Raw genomic sequence first — 10,761 nt, 5'->3', positions numbered from 1 at the left:
TATGATTAAAGAGTTTAACTTCAACACTACACTATTTTTCGCTCACCTGGAACGTTTTCACTAGTTCGACTAGCGTCTTCAGCAGATGGTGATGCTGTGAGAGATATCCCGATTGTAGACAAGATATCATCACAGCATCACCATCTGCTGAAGACGCTTGTCGAACTAGTGAAAACGTTCCAGTGTAGTGTAGTGTTGAAGTTAAACTCTTAAATCATTTTATCTACCACTACGTATGAATATCCACTCGTATAACTTGTAAGTACTTTCAAATTACAACTCTCTTTTCAACATTAAAACTGCTGAAATATTGGTCAAGTTAAAGAAATCGGTTTAGAGTTCGATTTTGAACATTTTATAATTCAAGCATCAATCAATCAATCAATCAATATATCCTTCGATCCATCGATCATCGATCAATCTATCATCCAATAAATAGATAAATAAATAAATGAAATATGAATAAATAAATAAATAAATAAATAAATAAATAAATATATAAATAAATAAATAAATAAATAAATAAATAAATAAATAACCACGTTTGTACAACGATAAACCTCATAAAACAGTTCAAGTTCACAAGTCTTTACAAAGTTACGTGGGTCAAAAACGACAAACAGTACATTTAAAATGGGTAATGTTATTACATGCACATAATTGAAGCGAAGGGAGCCACAAATTAAACATTTAACCTGCACTATACCTGAGCCTTTGATAAGAATACAATACAAATTGACTTTTAACAAGTCAATGATGTTAAAACATCACCGCCCTCATTCTCCATCCACATTTTTGACGATTATTTGATATTATTTTGATACTTGGAACATCAGTTGTCTGGTTGGAGACTACAGAGTTGGGGGAGAGCGAGAGGGAGCAAGCACAAGACAGGAGAGCGGGGGGCGGGCAGAGTGAGAGAAAGAAAGAGCGAGTTAAAGTAAGTAAGAGAGGCAAAATGAGGGAAATCGTGCAGTAACGCTGCTTTCCTAAGGGGCTATCATTTTCTTCGGAAGGGATGTCCCAAATATACTGGGTGTCATAAATGTCTGGAAAGAAAAATAGGGGGTCATTATTTTTTTGCTGACCAAAATGCAGGGAGTCACAAGATGACCACAGATAGTGTGTTTATTTTATTCAAAAAGACTGATTTTAATACAATTTTAGCCTGTTTAGGGGGCAAGTTGTATCAGTGGTGGGGGGCTCATAATTTTTGTTGCCGAAATTTTATTTATATTTGATTTTATTTATTTATTTATTTTTTTTGGCGCATTGTGATTGCTATATTATTTAGCGAATTGTAATATTTCTGGTAACTCGTGTCGTTACACATTTTGTGATAAGGTCCACCATTTATACTAATCTTTACATGCATCTTTCCTTGTGTCCTCATTGCCAAATTCAATACTATCGGGTTTGTGTGTTTTGTATAATATTGTAAATAACTAAAAGCTTACGCGCGGTATGACTTGCCATCAATTTCTTTCCATTTAAGATCAGTTTCTTTGGCCCGAATCAATATCGATTTAATCGTGTTTTCTGGTCTTTCTCATCTGTACGAGTATACACACTCTGCGATTGCAATCGCCCGCTCGCGAGTAAAACGCGTTGAAGCAAAAAAAACTTGTTAACCCTCAACCCGCTGATAAACTTACTGTGTAGACAAGAACGTCAACTGAACATACATATAATTAAGTCATTATTACGCAAAAACTGTGGCATTATACAAGTAAATAAGTTCTTTGTGGTTGTCCATCAAAAGGTGTTTATAGGAAAAGGATAATGTGTAGGCCTATATAATAGTGCCCAGTGCATGTTGAATATTCTTGGGTATTCCTCATTCAATATTCATACGCCACTGACACTGAAAATGATTCAATAAACATAAAGTCATGGGAATATAGCATACGTGCTTAATTGAAGCGCGTGAGCAAAAACACTTACGCCAATACTAAGATGATTTGAAAAGGCAGCTAGCAAACTCAAAACGCTAGTTCAGTGCGGTATGCACTCATTGAAAACCTTTACTGGCAGATAACAACGGCTGTTAAAAACAAGTGCGCACTCTTTCAGTTGAGACAAGCGTATTCAAGGTGTGCCTGGGCAAGCTCTTACTATACCCAGGGCTGTTTATTCGATGTAGCTTGCTACTGGTATATATATAAATAAAGGATATAACCAAAACTATTCACCGATGCTTAAAAAAAGTAATTCGCTTCAACCTGGGGAACTATTTTGACTCAAGTTCACGGTGTCGATAACTGGTAAGTAAATATAAATTCTTTCAAATAAGCACGATCTATGGAGGGTTTACGCGCTAAGACGATGTTTGGTCACCGTTTAACATGTTTACTATGTTTGAATGATCTTTTCTTGTGCATGGAGTGATGAATCGGTATTTTGCAATCACTTTCATACTGTGTTCAAATGCCTGTTAACAGTTGGTTTTATTCTGCTACGCTGTACAGCCGCGCCGGGTGTTTTTTTAGGAATTGTATATATCATTATGTGGAGGTTGTTCTTCATGATCAAGTAAGCATGGTAAGTATGGAAATGTTAACATTTGTATTAAACTCAAAATCGGTGGTATTTGGTATTATTTTTTTTATTTAAGGTTAGGCCAAATTAAATTGCTGCGGCTATTAAAGATCTAACTAGCGTATAATAAAAGCTTTTACCTCCGAATTCCTCTCCAATTTTGGACAGAATGATTAACGATTCATAGCTGTAAAATGTAAATAAAACACGAAATAAATCTATATAATTGTATTGTAACGGACACGAATGAGAGGTATGGTATTTTGTCTGAATCGTTAAATCAATGGTTTGATACAAAAAGTTTCCCGCCGAGTTTAAACACGTGCAAATATTATATTCTTACTAACTCTTTGTTTTGGTTTTCCAATGTTAGTATAAGTAAGTTCGTGCAAGGGACCAGTCAAATCAATCAAATATTTTGTGGAAAAGTTTTCAACAAACCCGTTGGTCGCTGCCTATATAGATTTCGCTATAAACCGGTATCTATACACCTATTAAACGGGTGTGCAAATAGCTCAAACAATCAACCAATTATGTACATCACAACAAAAAACAACGAACGCATGAAATAGGAACAATATTTAATCAGGTTTGGTTCAATTTAGGTGATATAAAATACCCGTATTAAAACAAATGAGTCCATATCTAGATTTGATTAAAATTGTGACTCGCCATGTGCTTAATAATATGTTTGTTGTAAGCATGCACTTAATTAATGTTAAGGAATCATGAAAAGATCATTTAATAGATAGTACACTAATTGCAAATGGCTCCGATTTGCTAACACATATCATATAGCCTACTCTTATATAATGTTTGTTTTCAATGTATGATGTTTCAATCTAGGATGAAAGTTAACAATCAAATATTGTATATCGTAGTTCTTTAGAGCACACTTTACAATAGGCTTTGAAAGGTATTTGTGCAATGAAAAAAGCCTTTATTACAAATTGCACAGAAGAATGTTGAACATGTTGAAGACCTAAAGGTCACATTGATACACGCATTAAAACAAATAGTAAGATGCAGAAATGAATTGAGTTATCGACCGTTTCGTTAAAATCATCCAAAACTTATCTCAACAATATATATACCACTCTGGAACTTTCAAAAGATACAAGCTGCTCAAACTATATCCACATTACTAATATATATCATGTATATAGCAAAAGTACAAATGGTAATATAAAACACTATTATAATAGTTAAAACGTCCAACGTTGGGCGAACTATGAACAACTCGAAAGTTGGGAAAAATGTTGGGTGTTGTTTTTAATGGAATGAAATTTGACATAACAGTTGAGTTGAATTGCTCCAACGTTGTGTCAAAATTACAAAGGGACCTTTCTTGACATAGTAATGGGCCAAACTCAAGTTGGCCAACTGTTTAAAAAGCTTCGAAAGTCGGAAGTCCAAATATCCATAAGGATATAAGATAAGATCTGATAACACGATTTGCGTTATGAACATTTCATACATTTGTAGCTCTGTATTCTTAAGGACCATACGACCGTTTAAGATATCTGCCAATTTGACAAATATATTTCAATGTTGATAGTCTCTCGATAAAATTAATTTCCTGCAATTTTATTTCGTAAATTATTTTGATGATGTATAAAATGGCTTTAGTTAATTCCATACTGAGAACTGTCCTTTAGTTGGGTGTCTTTAGGGTATAAGCTTAATAATGTATTTGTAAACATGAAATGATATATCTCAAGATGAAAATAGTACGAAAATATTAACATAAGAATGAAATTATCATGGTAGCAAATAACTCATGTTAACCATGCTTACTTAACTCACAGTTGAGGGTTAGAGATTTTCAAGTAACCGTATCTCTATGGTACTATTCTTTCATTTTGTACCGAGGGGCAAAATTGAATTAATTATCAATTTTCACGACTGAAAAAGCCCATATTTGTTATTTTAGAAGCCGAAAATCACTCACGAGTCAAAATATTACCTTGTCTCAGGTGTGAGTGAAGCGTAGCCATACAATGCCATAGGGTCGCAATGTTGTTAGTTTATGTTGGCAACATTCTTTAACATCTAACACACAACCATATTCGTTATATGCATTATTACATGAATGATGTGGAAAATGTAACACGTTTTATAACGTGTGCTAGTAATTTTGTTTCAAGTAAACTGTGCAATTTCAGTTAATTATTTAAGATGCTTCCTTATGTAGTGCCAATTATATCACTGACCATGAATTGGCACGTCAAATATACCACTTCTACTGTGCATACCAATCGATGAAGTATGGAAACGGTGGAAATAATAGAGCAAAATATAGGAATGCAATTACAACATGTTCAATAAGACTGCAAAAGAACCACACGGAATCAACAATGATGCTGTAACAATGAAGGGGTTTTTTGCAATCGATTTTAAACAAATTAAGTACAAAGCACACGTTGTTTATGAAAAAGTTGGTTATCTGTCACGAAAAATAAAATTTGCTCATTAATTTGCCATTACATTTACCCCGATTTTGTTTCTGCATGGTTAAAACCGTCATCGTGAGCTTTCAACTTTGATAAAGTCTTGAAATTATTTTAAATTGCATTAATGGGGCGGGGATCGATAATTATTTCTAAATAAGTAAATGAGTTAACTGGTACCTGTCAAGTATGGTCAGATGATGAAGAAATAAAACGATAAACCATTTACGTAGTCAAACTAATAAATAGGTTAACTGTCATAGTTGTATCCATATTACTATAATGTTATATATAAAACGTGTCTGAAATGTTAATTTACTAAATTTTTGGCGCACATCAAGCTCCATCAGTTATTAATGCGCTATTCACATTTAATATGAATGATTGAAACACTTTTACCTTACGACGGTATACAGTCTTGAGTCTTGAGTTGATTCACTCCTTCAGTAAGCTAGGCTTGTCCTACAAATGAATGATTTACTATTACTTTTGTTGTGTGAAAATGATGCAGAGTATGTTTTCATATAATTAGGTACATATGCCATTGAAATCATTTACTTGCTTTATTGAAATTGTTTTTCCAGCATTCCAAATTTTGCGACCAAAAACGAAAATAATTATTTTATTTAAGATTGTTAACAATATTCACACAATGTAACCCCTTTTAGCTTAATTGACATAATTAATGAGGTCGGTCAACACTCTATGCTTCTACAATACCTTTGCCTCAAAGCTACAAGCACTCCATCTAACATTTATTATTCTTTGCTATTTTGATTTTCGTTTTATCGGAATCAAAAGATAACTCGACAAGGAATGCTGTTATAAGTGGATCAGTATGAAAGGAAACAGTCTGATACAACAACAGGCGTGTATTTGAATACTGATAACGCTTACTCTTAGGGCAATGTAGGAGGTGCACTTAACACACTTAATACGATAGTTTATAACTTTCTTTCCTTAAAGATGGCCATATTGCTTTATATTTACTTCGACCAATGATCAATCTAGTTCATAGAAGTCTATTAATTCTATATGAATTAAGACATAGTGTGGCCAATGCTGATGCCACCATGACTATTGCATTATATTGCTACTACTTTTACTACCTATGATTCTACTACCTATACTAGCTGGCACATATTGAAGTTGATATTGTATTCATCACTAAATAGTTTTGATCGATTCTCACCAAATAGTCTTAAACAGTTATCTGTTTATAACTATGCAGTTTCACGCATTTTTGTCACTCGTAAATAACGAATACTAGCAACCAATAATTGATATTTGGATCAATACGTTTTATTTGTTGTTATACGGTATTATGTGTTTTTTATGATTCTACAAGTATTTTGCTCGAGAGTACCACGTGCAGGTCCATAGCCTCCAAACGACCACAATTGAAATGTACTTTCCATTTATTCCAGATATACTATAAATAGCTCTTTTTCATGTTTTTGTTACAAATATTGTAGCTGTAAACTGAAATAATGTATACTGTCGTTTGATGGACGTTAATTTCTCAATTTGCTCAAATGGACGTGATTATCCACCGTGTTGGTATTTTGTTTTATTTAACCAAATTTAATGCATCATGGTGAGAGCCGAAGTCTACATTTAGTATATAATTGTGTGACCCTTAAGGGTATCCGTAGGGAGAACACTTTGTTTTACGGCCAGGTCTGGCCAGGTGCATGTTTGTTCGCAGTCTACAGGTGTAACTAGGTTGTTGTATATTCTATACTTTTCCTGGTGTGTTAACTGTGATTACATCTAGACACCAGTTTATTTTTTATTTGAACGGGACCCTAATTTAATGAGAAAAACGCCGAAAAAGAGAGGCCCGGCAAAAGCCGATTTGCAGACAATTTTGTAGCTACAGACAGATCGTATTCCATATAACAACTACGGAAACCAATCAGTGCCAGAAGTGTTGATTTATATTTCATCCACTTAGGTTTGGCTTAACCCAGTAAAAGGTAAAACTTTAAGGCTGATCATTTTAATTATAAATGTAGTGTGTGTGTGAAAGTATATTTCTCAAAATGGAGGAGAGCGCCTATGACTATTGTCCGTTCTGTCTACATGGTCTATGATAATTATTTTCTTACCGAAATATATTCACTTAACACAGACCACGGTTGCCAAACAAATGAGGGCAAACCGCGGGTCAAATCATTGAAAAAGTTGCCCAATATTTTTTTATCAACCGTTGGTTTCTATGAGATAAAAAACTACCAGAAGTCGCGTAAGCCAATGTTGAGAAGTCATGCAATATTTTCTTAACCATCAATTGGTGTCTATAGGACAGGAAATTGTCGCGAGGAAAATCTTCAAAACTCATCCTATTGACCTAGGCCTATTACATCGCGGGTTTGGCAACCCTGCAATATATACAGTTATATAACATCGCACCGCATTGTGAGGTGAACGAACTGAATGTTGACATTGTATTCAGGATTTAAAACAAGAACTGTCTTTAACCAGACAATGCGGTTGGTATAAAACATAGCGTGTGATATCATGATATCAACTTCAAAATCTAAAAACAAAAGTAAAGAAATAATTTAGGGCGAAATAAATAAACAGCGTACAGCAGGTGCTATCTTGTCAATAATGATAAGAGGAACATGAAAAAAACCAGCAGAGAGCATGCACCCCAGTAAAGAGTTAAATAAAGCAAGGAAAAATCATAATGTGCAGAAGGCCTACTTTTCGGATGATATTCACAGAAACAAAAATAAAGAACTAAAGATCTAAAAACAAAAGTAAAGAAAATGAGGGCGAAATAAATAAACAGCGTACAGCATGTGATGATAATTATACACTTCGACCAAAAATTAAAAAAATACTTAACACGCGACATAAATAAACAGCCATCTATCAAGAATGACAAGAGGAACATGAAAAAACCCACCTAATATATGAGAGCATGCACCCCAATAAAGAATTGCTTTAAAATAAAACAATGAAACATCATGACATGTGAAATGTATGTTGATACACTTATAAATAATACTCAAGGGTGACATAAAAACACCTTATCTACCGATATTTATCTACCGATATTTCCACAGTTAAACATACTCAGTGATCACTTGTACTAAAACAAAAATAAAGAAATACTGCACAAATGATAAGAGGAGGAACACATAAAAATAAATAAGCGAGCATGTCCCAAAAAAATTAGTAAAAGATAAAATAATGATAAAACGTACAAGAAGGGCAAAATATTTGTCGCAAAAACTTATTAAATGCTCATTTGCTCTAAGATATTTAATGTTTGCAATTTACTCCTAGTTTATCATTTATTTATTATTTATCTAGGCTTATATATCTTTTATTTATTTATCTATTAATTTATCTATTTATCAATTTATTTCAATATCATTATTATTAAGTGCCTATTTATAATGATATTTAAATCTATCAACATTATGCTTACGTCATCCAGGAGTTATTATCCCACTTGAAATCGCCATATAAACACTAATTAATAAAGAAATACCCAATGGGTGAAATAAAAAGCATGATCTATCTTTTCAAGAATGAAAAGAGGATATAAAAATATAACAGAGCATGTCCTATAAACATGATAAAGAATTATTTAAAATCGTACAAATGTGAAACATGTAATATGACATATACTTAAGGGATCTGGAATGAGCGTTTTGAGCGTTTCGACAGTATTTTTGTGGGAAATGAGAGCACATCAGACATATCGAATTGCATTCTGAATACGAAGAATGTCTTTCTCATATCAAATAATTTTCATTTTTTGAAATTCACGATATAATGCAAATTTTATGACAAATTATTAAAATTTGATATTTTTCAAATTTTTGATATATAACAGTCCTCGAAGTAAATTTTATAAATCTAATGACATATTCTTAAAGTGTATGTAGCTGGGAGGAAAAGCCGACGATCAATTGAAAATTTTGACCTTTCATATTGAAGATATGGATTTTATTTCCCAAAAGACCTATTTTGGGGGAATCCATATCTTCAATACGAAAGGTCAAAATTTTCAATTGATCGTCGGCCTTTCCTCCCAGCTACATATACTTAAAGAATGTATTATTAAATTTATAAAATTTACTTCGAGGACTGTTATATATCAAAAATATCAATTTTTAATGATTTGTCATAAAATGTGTATTACATTGCGAATTTCAAAAAATCAAAATTATTTGATATCAGGACATTCTTAGTATTCAGAATGCAATTCGATATGTCTGATGTGCTCTAATGTCCCACAATAAATACTGTCAAACGTTCATACCCCAGCCCTTAACATAAAACAAAATAAAACGGTCATGATAATATGACATTAAGGGCGAACACCACTAATGAAGCGTCTTGGTTGAAATGCACGTGAAAATTAATGTCTTTCTTTGCTCAATTTGAGGCCTTTTTGGCTCTCATAGTTGCCTGATGTACCCCGTTACATTTTATTAAGAAACAAGGTAGTATAGTGTCTCTCCATTGATTTTGCAATAGCGTCTCCAGGAGGGGGCTCAGAGGGGCTTTCAGATTTATGCGGTGGGGGGGGGGGGGCTTAATGGCTAAAATCGCCAAAAACCGCCTGATTTTACATATCCCTCTAGCGTTGGTTGTCAGTAGATTGCAGTCACTCCTCATCAAGTGTTGACAAAGACAACAGTGGTTGTTGAAACGTACACAGTAGGCTAAGTGCATTTTCTTGGATCAGATACTACGAACTCTGGTTTACTAGTTTACTCTACCGATCCTGATGAATTTGTTCAATCAATAACGATATCTGGGGGACCAATCACAAGCCAGATTCATTTAAAGATGCATTACATCATGACCAATTTTAGTTAGACCAGAAATTGGCCTAACTCTCCATAGAATCCCGTGGTAAAAAGTTATCGGCAATCCGAAGTCAGTAGTCCACTTGGGAAGCTAACAAACAGAGGGCGTATGGTGACTGAAAAGATTAGATGTGAAAATCTATCAATTGTGCACAAATAATAATCAGAGTTTTAAGCTTAAATGCAATAGCCAGAAGCACAATTGGCAAGTGGAGTACGGAGAAGTCTAGCTACACCCTGGAAGGGAAAAAACAGTATTTGAAACGAGGAAATGTGCAATATGACTTAATGTAATACATTAGAAAAGGCTTAAAAGGCAACTATTAGGCCCTGATTCATATTTAATCATCATTTAGGCCTGTAAATTAGATTGTCTGTGTAAATTTAGCAGGATCCGACTTTTTATGACGACTTTCAAAATGTGTTACATTTCAGAAACACCAAGCTGTTTGTGAGGTGGCGTTAGCTGTATGGGTTATAGGTTGAACTTTTTACAATAATTCTGGAAAAAAATCCTGAAATCCATATATTAATTTTACAATGGATGTCGTCATCTGACCTTCTGCTTGCAGAAAGGGGATCTTTTGAAGCACTGAGTTGTTTTCCCGGCCCTGTCTGTACAGAAAGTCAGTGGGGTTATTTACTGGTGTGCACCCTAAAAGGCCCTTGTCATAACCAATGGTGGCGGCATGATTTTTCCCGTGCATGAGGGTTTAGGAAAATTAAATTATATATCCAAACTTGAGGTTGCATGTGTAAAACATGGTCTTTTTTTTAACGCATGTTTGGGGTATTGAAATGATATTTTTTTGGCTTGCACAATCATGGTAAAGATCCATGTCATACATAAGAGATTATAGGACATACAATACTTGGTAGGCCTAATGATAATGCGTAAATTTTGTACCTGTTAGGGAACTGAAATCAGACTGAAA

General features: G+C 33.8%; 1 pseudogene; it reads left to right on the top strand.

The window, feature by feature from the left end:
• Nucleotides 1-1,972: 1,972 nt before the first annotated feature.
• LOC140146655 (sodium- and chloride-dependent glycine transporter 1-like) overlaps nt 1,973-10,761 on the top strand; it is a 115,719-nt pseudogene continuing 106,930 nt past the window's right edge.

Source organism: Amphiura filiformis, chromosome 1 (genome assembly GCF_039555335.1).
Source record: "Amphiura filiformis chromosome 1, Afil_fr2py, whole genome shotgun sequence".
Lineage (NCBI taxonomy): Eukaryota > Metazoa > Echinodermata > Ophiuroidea > Amphilepidida > Amphiuridae > Amphiura > Amphiura filiformis.
Note: the sequence above shows the minus strand (reverse complement) of the source record. Positions and strands in the feature narration are given on the sequence as shown.